At 38.0% G+C, this 20,987-nt stretch overlaps 1 long non-coding RNA gene across 2 annotated transcripts in view; it reads right to left on the bottom strand.

Moving 5' to 3' along the window:
- The window catches only part of LOC122564026, a 39,862-nt gene that overhangs the window by 14,145 nt on the left and 4,730 nt on the right, over positions 1-20,987 (bottom strand). For both annotated transcript variants that reach the window (XR_006315798.1, XR_006315799.1), the window contains one exon: positions 13,509-13,566. This is a non-coding gene — a long non-coding RNA (uncharacterized LOC122564026). The remainder of the gene's footprint in view (positions 1-13,508; positions 13,567-20,987) is intronic.

Below are 20,987 nucleotides of genomic sequence, written 5' to 3'. Positions count from 1 at the left end.
GGGGTCTTATTGAGATGTGATGACATTACAAGTTCAAGCTAGTGTGCTTCCAATTAAACCTGTTGGACTATAACCTGGTGTTGTGTGATTTTTAATAAAAACAAACACAGCCAAGAAGTGAGGGAGGGTGAAGCAAGAAATGACACTTTAAATGAGGAGAGAAGATACTGAAAAAAACTTTATATCAGTAAAAAAAACTTGGAAAGAGGACACTGAAAATGAGAGCTTGTATTTTATAATGTATTAGTTGGGTCCTTCTCCAAATATTTGCACTTATATGAGAAGGAAATGGAGGACATACAGCAACATTAAAGGCTGCGGTTGTTGGTTTGCTCGCTGAGTTGTGGGTTGTCATGCAAATGTTTTCAACCTGGAATACCATCAACAAGCATGTAGAAATAGACATCATATACAAACCACTGCAGCGAAAAAAACAGAAATGACAACTCCTACCTTAATAGACCAGGTAGTATAAGTATCAAATGGAACAGAACAGCAATGCTTCACAGAAGTCGCACTGATGATGTTACCTGGCATGGTGACAAAACGTTTGCAATGACAACACCGCCCAGCTGGGCCAGCAAATCAACAACCTCATGCATAACCCTCCATCAGGGCTTATGCCCGAAACATTAACTCTCCTGCTTCTCAGATGCTGCCTGACCTGCTGTCTTTTTCCAGCACCAGACTTTTTGACTCTGACTCTCCAGCATTTGCAGTCCTCACTTTCTCCTATACAGTATATGGAACCATGTTGACAGCAGAATTGAACTCATTTTCTCCTTGATATAATAACTATTTTAGCTTACATAAGAAATTCTAAAAGCAGTTTATTGTGTCCATGGTACACTTTGGTCTTGCAAATCATTTCACAATTGAATTTCTCGCATGAAAATTGTATGATTTAGTATATTTTAATGCATTTGCCATAATTGGTTTATAACTAAAAATATTAGCATAACTGCAATTTGAATTAAAAATGCTTTCAATTCATTTTAAGGATGGTTTAATTTGAATGCTATATATTTTCTAGTTGGTGAAGACTAGCCTCCTTTGGTTTTTCTTTAGTATCCTAAAAACTATCCATCAAAGTGATATTTGTGGTTATTGTCATGCTAACAAAATCATGAATACAAACTTGATAGTGATAGTGCCTGAAAACTGGCAGTTACAGCATACCTGAAATAAAGCCGCTTTGACTCTAAATAGTCAGTTAATCCTTAGAAATTCCAAACTTTTGGTTCAGTCAAGTGTGAGATGCATGGAGGATAAGCAAGCTTTCCATTATGCATGGCCACTTAATTTGCAAACCACAATTCACAGTATGAGTGTCCTTGCTGATAGAGTGCACCATAGATGTTGCGGTTAGTTTTCTCAGGTCTAAAGCAGCCGAATCAGTGGTCCTTAAGCAATGCTTATGAAGCTGAATGTTGAGCGAGGAGGAACAGAGCGTTTATCCTGGCTTCTGATTGAAGCTGTGACTTTTTGTCAGCCATTGGTCATCAACCATCACTCTCCCCACTTTGAATTCATCCACCATGATGTAGTATAGATTATCATCCACATGGGCTGATATTCTTTCTCATCCATTGGCTTGCTACCTCTTGAAGCAATATAGTATTTTTCCACCTCCTGTTTACCTCAGTGTGACAGTCTTTGCCATTTCTGGGTTTGTGACCGAAGTCAAGAGTAAATCAATTTCCATGCCTGGGTCCACTATTGTAATGCATAGGTATGAGGGCAACAGACCTCCATGTCCCTCTGGAACCAGCTTTACACAGGGCTACAAGCAAGAGAAGTTGGCAATCAAAAGGATTCACAACATCAAAAAAAAGTGTTGCTAAGAGCGCACACATTCAGCATATCTGAAAGTAAAACAATCTATTTTTATTGACACATGAATATGAATAAATTTAAAGTTGTCAATTCACTATGTCATAAAGCATTCTCTTCCAATGTTTTATGAGTGTTTTTGGAATACCAGGATTGCAGCAGGTAGTAAAGGGTCAAAGGAAATGTCTTAATTGGTCATGACAATACACTTCTGACTTTAATAGAAATGAGACATTAGATTATGGTACTAATGAGGTTGGAGAGAAGCACTGACAAAAAACTGTACTATAGTGATTGCGTATTCTACAATGTCTTCCACATCAATGTGTCCATAAAGACTGATGGGGCATGAATGATATCACTTTAAAAGTACTTCATTGGTTATAGACCCATTGAGTGGTTGCAACAAATATTTCATAAACGCATCTTTTTTCTTTACATTTCAGCTTACAATATGTAGCATAAATGCAAAAATGTATTTGATTCATTTCTCAGCTCTTCATGAGATGTGAGTGTCATTGTCAAAGCCAGCATTAATTGTCCATCTCTAATGGCTCTGAGTTGCCTCCTTGGCCCGCTGCAGTCGACATGATGCAGGTACACCTACATGTAGCTGGGAGGGAGAGAGTTCCAGAATTTTGATCAAGCAACAATGAATAAAATTCCAATTCCAATTCAGGATCATGAATACTTAGAGGGGAAGTTTAGGATAGCATTCCAATGCAAACATAGTCCTTCTAAGTGATAAGAGGTAGGGGAATAGGGAGATGCTGCCAAAACAGCTTCATGAGTTGATTGAGTGCATCTGTAGATGGTGCGCACTGCTGTTACCGCACTCTGGTAGTAACTGGAACGAGTATTAAGGCAAAAAATCAAAATCAGAAACAAAAACTTAAATTGCTGGAAAAGCTCAGCAAGTCTGGCAGCATCTATGGAGAGAAATTGGAGTTAAATCAGAGCGTTCTGAGGAAGGATCACTGGACTCAAAATGTTAACTCTGATTTCTCTCTACAGACCCGCTGAGCTTTTCCAGCAATTTCTGTTTTTGTTTCTGTGTATCAAGCTGTTGAATGGGGATTTAATCAAACCAACTGCTTCATCCTTGATGGTGGCAAACATTTTGCATGTTATTGGAGTGCACCACAGGCAAGTGAAGAGTATTCAATCACATTCATCTTGTGTGCATTGCAGATGATGGACAGATTTTGGGGAATTGAGAGGTGAATTATCCCTCTATATTCTTCACAAAGAAAGACAAATGGGACTTTCTGCACCGCTCAGTAGCCGCAGAGTAATCATTACATTACCCATCCACAAAACACAAATTTTCAACAAGTATCACTCAAATAGATATATTTCACAGCATTAAACAATGGCTGAGGAAGTAGAGGATGAAACAGAGAGAAACAACAATGAAATGATAGAATTATGGGCATGGTGATGGGTAAGCAGCTATGGGGCACAGTCATCACATGTTGACTGATCCTTTCTTGTTGCCTCAGGCATGTACATTCTTGGATTGCTTTAACCCATAAGATTCACACAATTCTGCAAACACTTGTCTTCATAAAATCATTACCAGAGTAGTGAATGTGATATGAGTAGTTTGCACCAAACAATTGTGGACAACTTAACTTTCAAGAGAGTCCATCACAACTGCTAATGCTATATTCTCTGAGAGACACGCATTCTCATGACAACACATATCCCTTGTGTGTGCAGTCATTGTCATATACGTTAATTGCTGTTCTGAGTTAGCACTAGACATGTGCAAGCTCACAGGGGAAAGCACCTAAATGGACAGACAGTATTCTGCAGCAATTGCAACAAACACCCCTCTCCTCACAAATCAGTATTAATGCAGCTGCTTCAAAAGTCAACATTTATTGACAAAAAATATTATATGAAATATATGTCCACAGGAGTGGACATCCAAAATATTCATTTTCTCAAAAATGGAATTTAGCCACTGGTGAGAAGGGTCAAATGTCTCAGGTATGAGAAATTCACCAAGAAAAGAAAGCTTTTGAGTTCCTGAAGTATGCGCACACACCAGCCCAAGGACTTATATCATGTGCATTCCATGTCACATGCACTGAAAGATAACAATGCTCCACTCCTCCAATATAAATTACAGTCTATCATTTTTTTATCACTTAGGTAATAAATAGTCAATCCTGCTAAAGGAGTGGAAATGTTGTATATTCTAGTTCTGAACAAATGCAAAGTAGAAAAAAAATGGCTTGCAGTATCACCATTAAGGATGAAGAATCAACCAATAGAATCGACATATTTGTTTACTTGACTGTTTCTTCTGTAATGCCAACACCAGAATGGTGAACTGAATGGTCAAAGTGCATGGACGTGAGTGTATGGAAAAAGAGGCATAATATAGCAAAGAACAGCATGGAGGTCCCTGAAATGTCCCTGTGACAAAAAGATGATAGCAGGAGCAACCTGAACTGCCATTGAGCCAAGCGATTGACTGTTCCTGTCAACATCCATCATAGCCTCAGCAAAAAGCTTGAACATTGGACTCTCCCATTGCCTCAAATGCATGTAAGTAGAGTCTTATATGTGTAAGAGATGTCTTTGGATTGCTGGACAGAGTCAAACTCCAACATTTTTGTTTCCTTGATATGCTACTGTACAGAACCAAACTGCATTTGTGACTACGTATATACGTAAAGAGTTTATTTTATGAATTAAGTGTTTTTAAGTGAAATAAATAAGGTTAAACATAATGTACTGGTTCTCCATCATTCATATAACTAATCATGTGTGCTATGTTCAGTGTAGTTTATACTGTGCATGTGTTTCTTATTCTGCCAGTGATCCAGCCTTGCACAGTATAAAATAGTTAGCATTGCTATTCCACAGTATCTGCAAATAAATATTTCTCTTCACAGTTCACTGTGGCAGCCTTGTATGAAACCTACAACTCATGTATTTAACCATCCATTTTGAAAGGAAGTAAACAATACAATCATCTTTAACACAGCCCAGAGAGAGAACAACCCTTCTTTCTTGCAATGAGGCTTTACCAAGTACTTCACCATTATTAGCAAATCCAAGCAGACATTTTTATTTCTTTTCTACTACTCACAATCCTTAAAATTGTCAGAAAAACTGAAATTGCAATAACAGTAGAAAAAATCTGTAATTTTTATTTCTTAATTTCTCCAAATCTTATATTCTGTATAAAGGGAAACATAAACCAATCTTGATGTTTTCTGTTGATCAAACCAGAAAGTTTTTCTACCATCCACCTGGATATATCAGAGTAGTGTTTTGATTGCAATCCTAGATTTAACTAAGAATCATATTCTATTGAATTGTTTTGTTATTTTGTTCTAGTGACTTTGTGTTTTTTTTGTTACCAGGAAATTGTGCAAATAGCACAATTGGATAGAGGAAAATAATTTTGACAGATTCATTAATTCAGACTCTAAATTAGAAGTTAGTCTCTTAGACTAACCCATTGCATAATATACAAACCAGATTTAAAATTATTCCCTGGAATACAAAGGATAAATTAAATTTTTCCAAGTGAGGATGTTGTAATCATTGGCACACAAGCAAGTGATGTTAAGTAATAACTTAATTGAAAAAGTGTAAATAAGCTTGATGTTAAATGGAACAAAAGCATTTTTTCAGTTTAATGCATCATGTTTATGCCACATTCTGTACTGCTTAAAGTATTTGAAGAGCAATGCTTTAAAATTTAGCTAAAATCCCTTAATCAATGCTAATTAGCCCTAACTTGCATATGTTAATTAAGACTATTTACCAAAATTATAGGTATGAACATCCCCAGAGGGGTTCCTGTTCATTTAATTAGTCCCAATTAGCTCTAATTAACACGTGTAAATGAGATACTGTTGAACCTAAAATAAACATAATGTTGCCTGCTGCATTCACATGCAATTTGACTTATTGTATATGTTTGTAGAAGGAAGAGGCAGTTGAAATCCTTAATTAATGCAAATTGCTGTCAGTGCAGACATTTTCATAGAAGTTATTCATTTCTGGAACTATGGCAGAAATAAAAACCCATTCCAGTGTAACTGGATATGTCAGTTGCAATTCTTGGTTAACAATTTCTCATATTGTAGATTGATAAGCCTGTAACAAATAAACAAGCTGGTATGTTTGAGAATTTCCACTGGATTATCACCATTAATTTATATTTCACATTTTATATTTCTAGAATTTACTCTCTAAGATCATAATCTGGGGACATTATCACACCACATACAAATATCCAAATAATAAAGATAAAGATTTTAATTTGGTTGATTCTGTGAACAAAAAAAACCATTGAGTTAAAATCTTATGCCTTTTATGGACTAATTAGTGATATTTACAGATGGCATTTGCAACAAAAAGGAAAAATGATTAAAACAGCTAAAGTGACAGAAGTTTAATTAAATTGGGCCATTTGTTGCATGATAGTTGTGTATTTAAATAAATGTGTGTATTTAATATAAATTTTCCAGAACTGTTAAACAAAGGAACTTTTATATCAACTCTGTGGGATAAAGCAATTTGTATAAAGAAAATATTAATGTTCACTATCACCAATCACAGTAAATCTTCTGCATGCATATCAGCCACAAAATTCCTGAGAGAAGATCTTTGTTCAACAAACCCCACAGGTAATTTAAGCTAAGTACAACGTAGAAGAGACCTGTAAAAATATTGAACTACCAAATGACAGTGCACCAATAACAGTACAATCCAATTCACTGAATTTTACAGCAGTAAGATTGGGATAGCCTAATTAAGTAGGTAAGTCAATTACATGAGCATCATGAAGGGTTGAATCTATGTGACCTGTAAACATCACCACTTTGACCAGTTTATAAAATTGCATGCTGCTTTACATATAAATGTGAGATGAAACCTTACCATGTGCTTGCATTTGGCAGATGTGTTTCTCACATATTTATCTAATTCCTAATAGGATTTTCTCCTTGTATGTCAAATATGTATGAAAGGTGCATTGTCTTATTTCTGTACATTATAACTGTCAAACTAATCAATAGACTTTGTGAGTCTTATTAAAATAAAGTATAAGATTTTATGGGAACGCATTTGCCAGAAAAGTGCTGCAGCCATTTCTTGGGCTGGAATTTCAGATTGGAGTCAGGAAAGTATGCCCAGATGATTGCAGGGTCATAACACCTTCCAAGAACACAATTTTTAAATTGCACCAATACCCATTCCCAACTATACCAGCAATTGAACATTCAGCCTGTTTAGTCAATGTTTTCATTGAACTATGTCACATCTCATGCCTCATAGTGGACATTATATATCACCATCAAGAAAGTTTAATATGAATCACTTTTGAAGAATAGTCAATGTAGCAATGTAGGAAAACCTTTGTTAATGATGAACACTTTTGCACTAATATACTTGGAAAATGTAATTTAAATGTAATTCAATTTAAGAAATTAAGATTATCATAAAAACTTGTTGTACATTCATGATATCTTTTTTAAAAAAGGCTACTTAGCATTGTTGATATAAAGAAGTGGCTGTTCATGTAAATAATTCTGTGCTGGCATGCAGTGGACAATGGAAAACACAATAGTCACAATATTCTTTTGCTCCTTTTTCCAAACTTTGTTTGATCATATCAGCACTAGTATACAACAGGATACAAAAGAAAACAATAATGGCAACAAGCTTTTCAGCTTATAACCTGACCTGGGTTATTACATGCCCTTGCGTTGATTTTTGTCTCGGTATTACTAAATAGCTACAGTATAACAGTTTGCTTTCAAGGCCTTTCTTCACTAACCCATTTCATAAAATACAATGCCCGTCATTCAGGATCAAAATATAATCACAGCAACATCATTAAAGAAGCTGGCAGAATAAATTATGCACTTAGCACTGCAATGTTGCCCAACTTTTTACCCTTCCAGTTGCTGGGGCAAAAGTGGTTATACTGGTTGAAGTCAAATTCTTGTGTCAGGTATGAAAGTCATCTTGATGATTCACAATCTGTAAATATATCTGATGCTCAGCCATTCCATAATTAAAATGCAATTATCCCAGGATAATGATAGGTCAAATATCAGCAGGATCAGAATGTTTCAACAGTTCTGTTAGTTATAAATTGATCCAGTGCACACAACCAGTCATATTTAAATGATAATGTATGGAATTGTATAATATGACTCTTCAGTTCTGTCTTCCAATGTGAAAACCAAAGATACCAAAGATATATAATTAATGGGCTTAATATTAGTTTATCATGAGCTATATGTAGCCGATGGCAAGTGCAGTGGTTTCCCATTCAAATTGGATGCATTTCCCTGATCTCCATTCCACATCTTTTTCTTAACAAAAACTTGCAATACATTGAGGAAGTTTCTTTAATTCATTTCATCACATACATTTTCCCATTCCTTTTGCTGTTCGGACTCCAGTTTTAGACAGGCCCTTTGTAACATTTAGTGTGTAATGTAAGGCTGAGAATTTTGTATAAGGTATACTTTATTGACGTGTCTGAAAGTTCAATTGCAGGGTCTGTTACCATTCAAGCAATTGTGGAGGATATTGTTTGGCTGATGTGGAAAGATGGACAAACTGAAAGCTATTTTTCACACAAGAGTATCTAATCAATATTGAGACCATGCACAATAATTTCATCCCTACTTAGTTTAACCTGTAGGAGAAAGTGAGGACTGCAGATGCTGGAGAACAGAGTTGAAAAATGTGATGCTGGAAAAACACAGCAGGCCAGGCAGCATTCGATTAGTTTAACCTGTAGTCCTGCCAAGAAAACCTAAACATATAAATTAAATTATGTAAGAAATGAGATTAAATTAATTCATCAAATATCTAAATTAGCTGTTCATGTTACTTATATTCAATTTATGCTTAGCTTTAAACTGTGTCCTTCTCCAATAACATACTAATAAAGTTCAATACTGATATCAAAGTTTTATATCATTGTTCCCAGCCATGTAAAGTAACTGATCATTTCACAGGGGAGAAAAAGGTGTTTTCCAGTTTTCCAATAGTCTAATTCTTATATGTATCACTCAATGCTAGGCAGTTGATGATCAAACTTAGGTTTAACTTTAATTGAGGGACTTTACCGAAAACAGCGTCAGCTCTTCTTGTTTGGTAGCACTCTCGCCTCTGAATCAGAAAGTCCCAGAGTCGAGCTTGATTCTAGGGAGCACAAAATGCAAGTCTGATGTCCCATTGAAGAACTGAGGGAGCATTGAGTGAAGCTCACTTGCAGCAGCTGCAATTTTTGAATGAGCCAGCAAACAAAGGCCCTGTCTGTTCCCTCAGGTAGATGCGAACGATTCCATGGCTCTATTTTGAATAATTGTTTATTGCAAGTAAGACAGATTATCTTGTCATTATCACATTACTGCTTGTGGAAGTTTGCTGTGTGCAAATTACAATAATGATTACAATTCAAAAGCTCTTCATTCGCTTTGAAGTGCTTTGAGACATCTGGTGGCCATGAAAGGCACTATATAAATGCAAGTCTTTCCACATAGAATAAGTAAACAGTGTTTGAAAAATATACAAGTATTATGCATTCTGGTCACATTAACAACTGCAGAGGGCAAATTGTGCTCAGCATTGCCTAAACAAACCATAGCTTTTCTGTTTGACAATGTCACAACAGCAAACTTTTACTGTAAATTATACTTAATTGATAACATGGTGGACAACAAAAATTCAAGAAAGAGCATGCCAAATTGGAATGTGCAAATAAAACTGTTTGTGGATGCAGTGTCTTTAATTAAACAATAAAAAATGGAAATGTTAATGTACATTTGAAATTGAAGGAAACATATCCCAGAGATGATAATTGGTTGAGTAAGCAATTAACAGATATGCAAATTTGTAGGATTCATTACAATACAATGCACCACAATAATATATTACAGTACAACAGTCTCAAGGCAGGACCTGATATTCGCCATTTATTTGATAGAAATAAACATCAGATACAGTTACATGCAAAATCAAGTGTGTAAAATTATTCACAACATAACCCATCATAAAAACCATCATAGTTATCCAATGGCAAATCACCTTTTTCATGTTTTTCCACAGGGTTTACTTCTACCTGGCACCAGTTAAACAAAATCACTAGGTGGAAATGTAAGTAAGGAAATCAATCTGGTTGGTGTGATACTATTCTCCAAAAAGTGTCGATTCAGCTTATAAATTCTTTTAAAATAAATTTCTATCACCAAAAGAATGCTTGTGTTAAATAGAAAGGTCTCATTTTGGGGCCATTGAACCTAATTTTCACTGCAAAGTGTAAATGAATGACAACAAATAAGGAAAAAAGGTTACATTCATATAACCACAGCTTGAGGGTGTCCCAAAGTGTGGTCATTGTTGAACTGCAGGAAATGCATGAGGCAATTTGCACATTGCAAGGCATGATCAGCACTATGATAATGACCAGATTGTCTGTTTTGGTGATGTTAGTTGAGCAATTAATAGTCTGGAGAACGTTATATTAAATAAAGGGATTGGACTCACTACTGAGCTATTGTATCTAGCAAAGAGATAGCTTTATTCAGTATATTGTCCATTTGACTCAGCACAAATCATTGCCCGGTGAAACATTGGTCAGTGGAGAGATTTGTTTTGTACATGATGTGGAATATATTGATAGATTTATCTTTTTTACCCATGTTTTGGCTGTAATCAGCTACTATGTCAAGACCTAGATTATAAATTGGAATATTTCTGGTCTGTATGGTTTATTTCCACACTAAAACATCTATTGACAAGCTAAGTCAATGGGCGAGGCCGAATATCATTTTTGTATGAAGTATTGAACAAGACAACACAGATGGAATAAGGTGACTCAGTGGGCCTGCAAGGAAACATGCTGAATTATAGTTTATTGATAAAGACTGTTACAAATGACCATCATACCAGGAGGTTGACATAATGGAAACTCCACTGAAGAAGAACAAAGAGTTAGACAAAATTAGTGGAAATCATAGATAGACACAAGCAGAGCTGGTGGACTAGTTAGTGTATTTTCTTTAAAGATAGCTAATAGAATGGCCAAAACAATCCCAAAATATCTAGTATTTCCCCATATTTTAAAAAGTATTTTGACATTGCAGAAAAGCAAAAATATGTGTATATAAGTATATATATATATATATATAATGCATAAAAATATATGAAATGTCTAATTTGCACAACATTCAATCTATACAACATCCTCTCAAAGGGTATAAGGAGAGAGTGAGAACATGCTACCGAAGTGGATAATCAACCATGGTCATACTGAGTGGCAGAGCAGGCTCTAAGAGTGGAATGGCATAGTCTTGTTGTATTTTCCATGTGTCTTTGGCAGTGTGCTTTTCTTATACTATATGGAATTGATATTAAAACCATACCAGAACAAGTGGGCAGAATCTGAGCCAGTAGGACAGTTTGAATTCAACACTGGATATTTATTCTATAACAACTCTGTACTTGTGTAGGCTGCATTCTCACTGATAATTCACACTTTCCTTTGCTTTAAAGTTGTAGTAGTGTAAATGTTAGTCTCAATATATGCTGATGTACTGTGCCATGGAACTGTATGATGTGAGTGTATGACCATGGTTCTCCACATCAGGACATCAAGGAGCGGTGCCAATAAAGTGGTTTCAATGAAAAAGAAAACTCAAAGCATGATTCAACCCAGCCTGTGCTTTGCATCTTCTAGCTATTGCTAAATAGTAGGTTTTAGCCAAGGAATCAGAACAGGGTGCTTGTTCTTGCCTTTCTCAGCTGGAATCTTGAATAGCATGAAGGAGAGGGTAACCAGAAAAAAAGTGAAAAATTAACACAAAAGAAAGAAAATAACCAGTGAATGTGTCAAACCCATCTCCTTTGATGTGTGCAATATGCAATGTGACTCAGGGTTATCTTTCTAACTGAATATGTATATCAAAACATATGTCATTCACCAATTCACCAGTGTACCGCAGCCTTCAGGAAAAGTTCCCTGCAAAGTTGAAAATAGTGTGAATTATATCATTGCTTCAAACATGGAATCTCATTGCATCACTGTAATACAGAGTGGTCACACACATGAACATCATTGAAATATAGATGCAGCCATTAATTGAGGGTCAGCTGCAAAGGCTTTTTATACCTCCACAAACTAATTCATATAATACTTCCACCACTACACACTCTCTCGCCATATACCTCCCTCCACCACCCACCAAGATCTAACATAATGTATTGGTTTAGCAGGAAATTCAATGTGTTGTACTGACTGCTGAAAAGTTGATCACAGCAAACATTGCAAAAGAAAACAGTTTCGAGAAAATGCAAAGCTAAAGAAGCAGTTACAGTTTCACACATCATTCCTGACTGTATTGTTCCATCTTGCAGACTTTCTCATCAAAAACATGAGTGTTTTCTAAAAATTGTTTAAAATTGAACACACTTTTGTATTTTGGAAAAATTAAAAGATTGAACGCAAATAACGAGTGAATCTTAAACTAGTAAACTCAATTTTTCTGATTTGCTGAATTAGCAAGCAGCAACAATTGCAGTCATAGAGTATCTTTTAAAATTATTAGGTGTTTCACAAGAACATTATCAAACAATATGTAACACCTGAAGCCACACAAGTGGGTATGAGCAAAGTTAGTTTCTGTTAGTCATAAATGCAAGATGGAGAAATGCATGTCAGAGAGTCATAGTCATAGAAATGCCCAGCACGGAAACAGACCCTCGTAATATCTTTTATTTCACAAGATTATTTCCTCATAGGTATTCTTATTCACTTATGAACAACAGTCACTTTGATAAGGTGTTATATTGATCCAAGTGTTATTTTGAATGAGTCTCCTATAGCATTGTGCTTGTGGTATGTCAATAATGTGTTGTCTTATTAAAACTAAGTTCAATAGACACCTCCCACCTGTTCATTGCAGAGTCAGAGCTGTCACTTTCTCTGCAAAAACTTATCTCTCTTTCTCTCCTTCCTTTCACCTTTCAACAGGTGTTCTTTGCTCCTTGGGAGAATTTCTGACTTAATTCTGTAAAAAAAATATGCTTTCATCTCTCTTCTAACTCACTCCTATTTCTTTTGTTTAGAAATCCAAACAGGATAGACATTATAAATGCATACTTTTGTTTGAAATATGTATTCCATTTGTGATGTCATGTGTTCCCCTTTATCAATGTGGCTTCTGTGCTACGTTCTTGCTGTTTTTCCTGCTATCTGTTTTGCCGTCTATCTGCAATATTTGCAATATCTCATTGCTCCCCAAACTGCCTGTGTCCCTTGCTCTGAAATTTCTAAATATTTTTGTTAACTCCCGAGTTCCCTCATTACTTGATGTTTCTCTAATGCTTTCTTTTCTATAGTTTTTCTACTATTTTATCTCCACACTGCTTTCATTTTCTGTAGTTGTGACGCTTTCTTCCTTTTCTGTCAAGACAGTTCTTTTCATTCCTACAGATTTACTCTCTGCTTTCCCTGCTGTTCTCTATATCCTGCCATCTTTTGCATCCATTTTCTTTTCTCCTGGTCCCTTCAGTTTCTTCCTCCCTCTCAGACTCTCACAACTATCCCAAGCACTCTAATCCAATGATATTTGAATACAACAGCAGAAGATTTTTCTCAGAATCCCCTGCTAATGTTTCCTCACCAGCAACATGGATTTTCAACGAGCAGCTCCAGTCTCTCTGTTTCCTCCCAACCTCATCCTGAAATAAAGTTCAGAATGTGCTTATTAGAGATAGATTCCAAGATGCTGCATATTAGAGTTGTCTTAAAACAGTGGTTCTTAAACATTTTGGCACTTGAGGAGATGAACTCCAGTAAAGAGATATCATAGTTTCTCACACCCTTAGAACAACATATATTTGATCAGATTGATCAACAAATAAAGTTCTAACTCACTCTCAGTCACTGTTGTTTCCTTCTGCCTGTTAATCCTCTCCCATTTTCTCCCCTTTCCTCTCGATGCCATTTTTTTTCTTCCCTCCCTCTTAGTTGTTTTTACTCCCCAGGAAGCATGCCAAACAATAATACTCTCAGTCAGGGGCCCTTTGATCGAGCTGCTGAGCAATGGTCGCAGCGAGCACCTGGCTGCTCCCAGGAGTTACCACCTGAAAGCTGGGAGGCTGCCCAAATGCAATGTGCACCTTGATTGGCTTTCGGGGCCTCTTGCATTAAGCCAGCAAAACCAAGGAGCTACCCGAGTGAGGATTACAAAGTGAGGGAGTGGAACGCAGTTTTAGTCCCCTACTTTATTCTGGGTGGGGGCAGGAGGTGCATGTTTGTGAACAGCTCGTTTGGGGCGAGCTGTGTAAGTGGGTACACCTGCCTTTTTTTTAACCAATGGGTTAACTTGAGGAATTTTATTCGTACGCGTACATCAAACTGTTCCGTGTGTCAGCAAGTTTTGTTCTTTAGCTAAAAATGAGTTGATATCTTTTTCCGGGTGGGTGACTCGGAGAGCCGATATGGTTGAAAATTGAACAAAAGGGTAAGGGTATTGTACAAAGGTGCGTGACAAAATGGGAAATAAATAATTACACAGGGAAATAAAAACAGATGCTTAAGTATTTTGGAATGGGTCTGGGTGGGTTGCGGGTGGGTGTGGACTTGTTGGGCCAAAGGGCCTGTTTCCACACTGTAAGTAATCTAATGTATTCCACTCGAAAGGAGACAAACTATCGTCGTTTCAGTCAATCATAAGGAAAGCTGTTGCAAAAATAAATAAGGTATATAATAAAGACACCCGGAAGTTAAATGTGCATGTCCCCACATTTATGATTCACTCTCGAGTCTTTGGGTTTCTGAGTGTCCCTCTGGCCAATTGTGTGGTTTGCGGAGTCACCCTCTGGTGCTGGTTAACCCTGTGGCTATTAGGTATTTTTAGATTTGTCAAAATTATCTTGAGATGCGATTTAACTCCGTCATGCTCCATGGGGCTGCCCCTTAGTACGTTCCCGAAGCAACGCCTGTGGCCTAGTGTTTCTGCGGGAGATATACCCTTGAAAGCACTGGCGGAGTGTCCTGAGGCGGGAATTGGAGCGGGCGGGCCTGGTTTGTGCGCTGCTTAGGCGAGCATTCAGGCGGACATTGGCCCTCGGTATGAATGGAGTGATTAATGCAAACCTGAGGTTTTAACTCCATTGGTCTAACGTACTGTCGCCAGGAATCTCGCAAGAAGACACTTAGATAACGGAGCATTTGTGGGCAGGGAACCGTGCATCCTCAGTCTTCACTTTCCTTCAGCGGTGGCAATTAACCCACGACTGCACTTGAAAGCAACTTTAATTGCAATGAAATTTGGCAAAGACTTGATGTTGTTACCGCCTAACGTCCAGAATCACCAGGCCAGTTCGCGTAAAAAGTTGACAGTGGGATGACCGGATCCCTGGCTCGGTGTTTAGAAAGCGTGCCCCTGACTGAGGTGCCATTAGCCCTGTGGGGCTCGGTGCTGGGAAAATGTGTATCAGTCTGCAGGGATTGGCAGTGCTAATGCAGAGTACAGGCCGGGAGCTCATGGCTGAATAATAACACGCTCAAAGAATTAAATCATTGTAATGATGTCAAATGTAAAGATGCCTCTGTTAGTGAAAATGTTAATACATTTACAAGATCCATACTTTATTCCCAGCAATTAAATACTAAACAAACGTATGTGCACTCAAGTATTGTAGCATGTTTCGAAATCAGTTTATAATTGTTATTCGAAATATAAATTAATAATTGCAGTTTTATCTTTTGGGTAATTGTATGACTTTAGTATGACCGTGAGAGTATTGCTTTATTGTTGGTTATCTGTTTCTATACAGTAATACAGTCTTGGTTTATTTTTCTCATTCTAATTTCTCCACTTCTCCATCACACTTACCTAATGCTTGCTTACGTTCCACTAATACTCCTCCATATGCAGTGTTTATTTTTTTTCATCAGGCATTTTGATTTGCTCCTGTTTCTGAATTATTCGTTTTTGTAAAAGGAGACTGCAAGGTGAATAAATTAGGAAGCTTTTTTTCCCCTTAAAAACAAAGCTCTGTATGTCTCGTGAGTCAACAGTGCTGCTTATAAATCGCTCAATACATCAAAGACATTGTATTTTTAACCGATTGTTACCCAAGGCAAAGGCCAGAGAAAGGTCAAACTGACGCCTGGCACCTCCTCAAGTTTGGAATGTCACTGTTCCACCTCAACACTCTTCCCCTCAACTTGACACTCCTCCAAGCCTGACCAGATCGGTTCTCCAGTTCTCCTATTACCCCGGCATCTTAACATTTGGGACGGGGCTCTGCAGTCAAGGTGAGAATAATAACCCACCCAGAGGCCATTGAACAGCCTTTATTTACAACCCTCGCTGAAGAGGTGTCTGCAAAACAACCAGTCGTCAAAAACAACGCGGTTTATTGCTGGGGAATGAGAACGAGTGACCCGTTTTTAACCGCACCAATTTGATCGTGGCAATTAACTTTTCAAATTAAAGGGGAGAAAATCTCACAACGACGTATGTTTCAGACCAACATAATCAGAAACAGTGCATTTAAATATCCTGAAGAAAATCTCGCCTGTTTCAATCCGTCTCTTGTAGAAGGACAGCCAGTCCCTCTTAAAATTAACTTCAGATGAATAATGTATCTGGTTATTTTGTTTAAATCTGCGTTGTCTTTAGCAACATGTGAAGTTAGATACTGTTGTGAGGCTATAATACTTAAATTCCACTTTACCATCGCATCTCCTAGACTGTGCTAACCCTGGGAAATAGGCTGTAATGGCAGAATTCATTTTATTACAGTGAAAAAAAAGCTAGATAGATGCGCTATTTTAGGAGGTTGCAGATTAGATTTCAAGAGGGTTTAATACAGTCTTTCAGGACAACCACTACAAATGTCATGCCTATTTCTATGCAACCATTCAGGTGTGCAGTAAATTCAAATTATCCCTACAGTTCCTATTTTACGCATATGAAATATGAGAGCGAAGCTGTAACAGTTCCAGAAGCATTTGTATGCCTGTAACATTTGGAACACAAATGACAACAGAAACATAAAATTATGCCGGCGCCTAAAGTTGCCTCGCGAAGCAAGCTTTCCGACAACAGCTCAGTTGAAAGAAGGACCCCGTGTGTATATAAGTTGTTCGGGGATTTCACTAATCAAATTATACAGCAGAACTTGTTTTGAACAGCGTTATCTGTTCTGCTCACATGGATTTAAGGTGCCCAGTCAGTGTCGTCGCCATTTTAATACATTGGTATGCTGGAGTAATTAATGCATTACTGGGGACAATCTTCTACAAACTAATTTATTTGTGTTAATATTTATTAATTGATCGCAACAGTCTGATATCCATCCATCCCCTGCGATAGTGACTTTGTGTTAACAGCTGATAGGCAGACTACCTCTCGATTGCAGGTGCTTAGATAAACACTGTGTTGGACTGAAGCCCCCAAGTGTCGTCCTGATTTTATGGATGCAGTTCCATATATTTTTGTTTTGTAAGAAAAGGCCGTGGTCCTGATTTGTAATTCACACAACAAGGAGCACGCTTAATAATATAATTAATCCATGCAGAAACCGAAAACCGGGGGATATTAGAAATATCTTTGTTCTCTACTCTTCTGTCAAGATGCTCATTCTTACCCAGTGCTTTTCCCTCCCTTAGTAAACCAGAATTTTTTTTTGCCCTAGGACCAGCACTTTCAAATTCAGTCAGAAAGCCCATCATCAGTCACTGATTCCGTACAGGAGGAGAGAGTAATTTCCAACTTAAATCCCTCAGAGCCTCCCATCCGTTCTAAATCCCACATCACCACTCCTTCCACACAGTCCTGACACGCAGCAAGCCAAAGCAGCCGGGTTTTGCTTATGCATTAGCAATTTATTTTGTCTCCCTGACACGTCGCTAACATAAAACCGTAAAATATAAATAAAATATCTCTCCCCCAGCACCAGTTCCTAGCGAGAGAGAGAGAGAAAGAAAATCTGTATCTCCCCGCTGATCCAGAGAAATAAAAAAAAAGCCATGGCTTCGATAGTGGCTGTTTTCCCATGCTAGAGTTGCGTTTGCACACACACACACAAACACACATTCAGACAATGAAGATGGATGAGCTGGGATTGGGATCAGACTCTGGGGGGGACGCCGTTCTCCTCTCCAATATACTCTCTTCCCACCCACCCCCCCCCCCCCCCACCTCTCTCTCTCTCTCGTGCATTCTCTTCACTCACTCTCTCCGTGTAAAGCCATTGATAAGCGCCAAAGCCATTTGTATTTCTGCGACCGCCGTTATTCCCAAGCCTGCAGTGTAGCGCCGAGCCTGATCGCAATTTATCAGCCGCTCGCATCAGTTTGTAGCATGTGTTCTTGCCTTCCTCGACATTACACTGATAGTATCATCTGCTGCTGCGGAATCACTCTGGGTAACTCAATATTGGGCGGACAATTTGCCACTTCACCCGCATGTTTTCTGAAAACCCGAATTTTTAGTCTTTCAATTAGGTCTGTTGGCAGAGATGATTAATTAGAGCATTTGCTAAACGTTGGGGCCAGCAGCACAAGGTTCCTGGAGGTGATATGAAGCTGATGGATATCACGACTGATAGCAAAGTTTTGTTTTATATCAGTAAAAGTTTGGTGCTGGATGCGAAAGTAATAAAGGGAGTCAATTTTTTTTTAAAATGACATTGCTGCGTCTTTAGCTGATCGGGGTTTTAGAATGAAAATAGCAGCTGTCCCAATGACTTGACTACAAGGAGATCTATAGGCTCCATCGAATTTCTAAGCCAGGCTGTCAGTGAGTTTTGTAATCGGAAGGCAAACGTTGTGCTGTTTTGGTCAATATCTCGACCCGACTGGCAGATGTTTGGAGGACTAACACTCGTGTCCTGAGAGGAGCCCAATTGCACAGCTCTGCTGAATCAATGGAGCTCGGAGAAAGTTCAAATCCTGACAAGTCCCAACTCTGAAGAGCACGCGAAACAAAACAATGGGCGGGGACACGGAATTCAGATAATGCTGCTTCCACCGTGGGTCATGCTATATTTAAATGATATTGAAAGTGCAATTGAGTAAGAAACCGCAATTCTTTATTAACCTATTCTAATATTCGAAATTACAAACACGCCCACAGTAGTACTGCTCATCACAGCCTGACGCCTGTGTGAAGGTTAAATATCCTCAGAAATAGTTAACTCAAGATTCTTTGCAAATCTGAAACGGCACTATATGCGCGGCTTGTTTACATCTGTACTACCCGGCCCCATTATTCGCCATTTGACTTGGTCTAGTTAAAGTGTACTGTCGGCCAGCTCCCGCCTCAACCCATACTCCTTACCCAGCCCAGCCCTAACGATATGCAATTTGCCCCGATTGTTGTTTGTTTTAGGAACCATGCACTGAGCTTCTGTAAATTCACTGTTGGCGGGTAACGTAAGCAAGATTATAGTGTTTCGAATTAGTCAGGGACGTCCTACTGTCATTTCTGATTTCAATATTTGATATTTAGAATTTCTCTAGTTTGAGAAGAGTTGATTGATTCGTTCGTTCATTTTCTGCATTCACCTGGAAGGGCTATAATTCTATTTAAATCTATAATTTGATCGACCTTCGCAAACTATATTGCAATTTTGCGCGCAGGATCATTAATAATGCAGTGTTGTTCTGTGCTGTTTGAATTGCTCAGGTGACAGTCAAACGTGAGATTGTCAGGAGTGGTGGGACACAGTTCGACTTTATATGTTCCTAGGAACATCTATGATTGACGTATCATTGGCGGTGACGACCAACAGTTGACTTCTTAATCAAACAAAAAGATGTTTCCAAAATGTTGACAGGTCTATAAGTGGAAAGAAATAAGGCAAATGTTCATATAAATTTGGCTGAACTTTGCTTCGAAAGTGACTAAATTCCTATTCACAACTCGCCCGAAGCTGCTCAGACCTGATTTTATGCAGAAGACTATGCAATAATGTACTCTGATAATTATATTATCAACTGGCTATTACGGTTACAAACAGGTTTAGTTAACTAGAGAGGAATATTAAACCAGGTTTCTGAGGACCAAATCCATATTCACTTTCTGATCCTCTCTAAATGTATAAGTCATACTTCCACAATGCTTTCTCTTGTCAATAGTTTGACTGAACATTGGTTTGTTATTTTTTCAGTGTTTTTGTGTAATCCATTAATGGTACACATTTGTGCGCCTTTCTCTCGTCTCCCTGATTTAGACTAATCGCGCTTATTGAAGTCAAGGCACAGAAGAAAGTGCAAAATAGAGTCATAGAACATGGTGGTCAAATGCCTCGGAGTAAAAACGTTGTCCTGTGCTATTTTACTCCAATTATAAGAATCTGACTCGTGTCTTATGTGTTTTGCAACACCTGCGCTAATATTACCTATGTTTCTGACTGCTGCAGCAAATCATATTTATTTACTCAGATAGAGTGATTAAGGTATAATTGCAATCATATCGAAGTATGAAATAGGCACAGAATGCAAGGTTATTCGGCCCTTCGAATCTGTGCAAGATCAAGTTCGGAAACTGCATGTTCTCTTAACATTGAAGCGTTGCAGTTCACACATATATATATATATATATGAAACTTTAATTATGGTCCATTAATGCGGTAAATGTACACTTTTGGAGTTTAACTCATATCATGGACACAACGTTCCTGTACTATTGGGGATTATGTTCACTGAAGGTTTGGGTCGACAGATCTGGAGAGAAATGTTTTGGAGCGCATTCTGTGTCTTTTAGATGTCTCTTGTCTGGTCTGCCGAACTTTACAGCAGCGCGAAATGGATCAACTCGTGGTCCATTTGATGCAAAGCTGGTGTTAGACTATTCAAGTTCCAGGGAGTTCTTTCACAGTTGTTGTAATCCAGTTGCACTTGGCCGATCACAGTCCCTTAGCTAGCGCGATATATTTCTCGGTTTATCACAAGTGTCACCCACATCTTCCTACAAGAGAGACTACGGATTTTGATGAGTGAAGTAACCAGTCTGATCGGATAAAGTCACATGTGCAACGGTGTTGGGGTGGGGCGGACGGGAAATGAGACCAAGGTTAAAAGGCAGGAACAATAACGACCTGTCTGCAGACCTGAACTTGACAAATTTCCCTGCGACTTA

Source organism: Chiloscyllium plagiosum, chromosome 28 (genome assembly GCF_004010195.1).
Source record: "Chiloscyllium plagiosum isolate BGI_BamShark_2017 chromosome 28, ASM401019v2, whole genome shotgun sequence".
Taxonomy (NCBI): Eukaryota; Metazoa; Chordata; class Chondrichthyes; order Orectolobiformes; family Hemiscylliidae; genus Chiloscyllium; species Chiloscyllium plagiosum.
The sequence above is the reverse complement of the archived record's forward strand: the minus strand, read 5'-3'. Positions and strand labels throughout refer to the sequence as shown.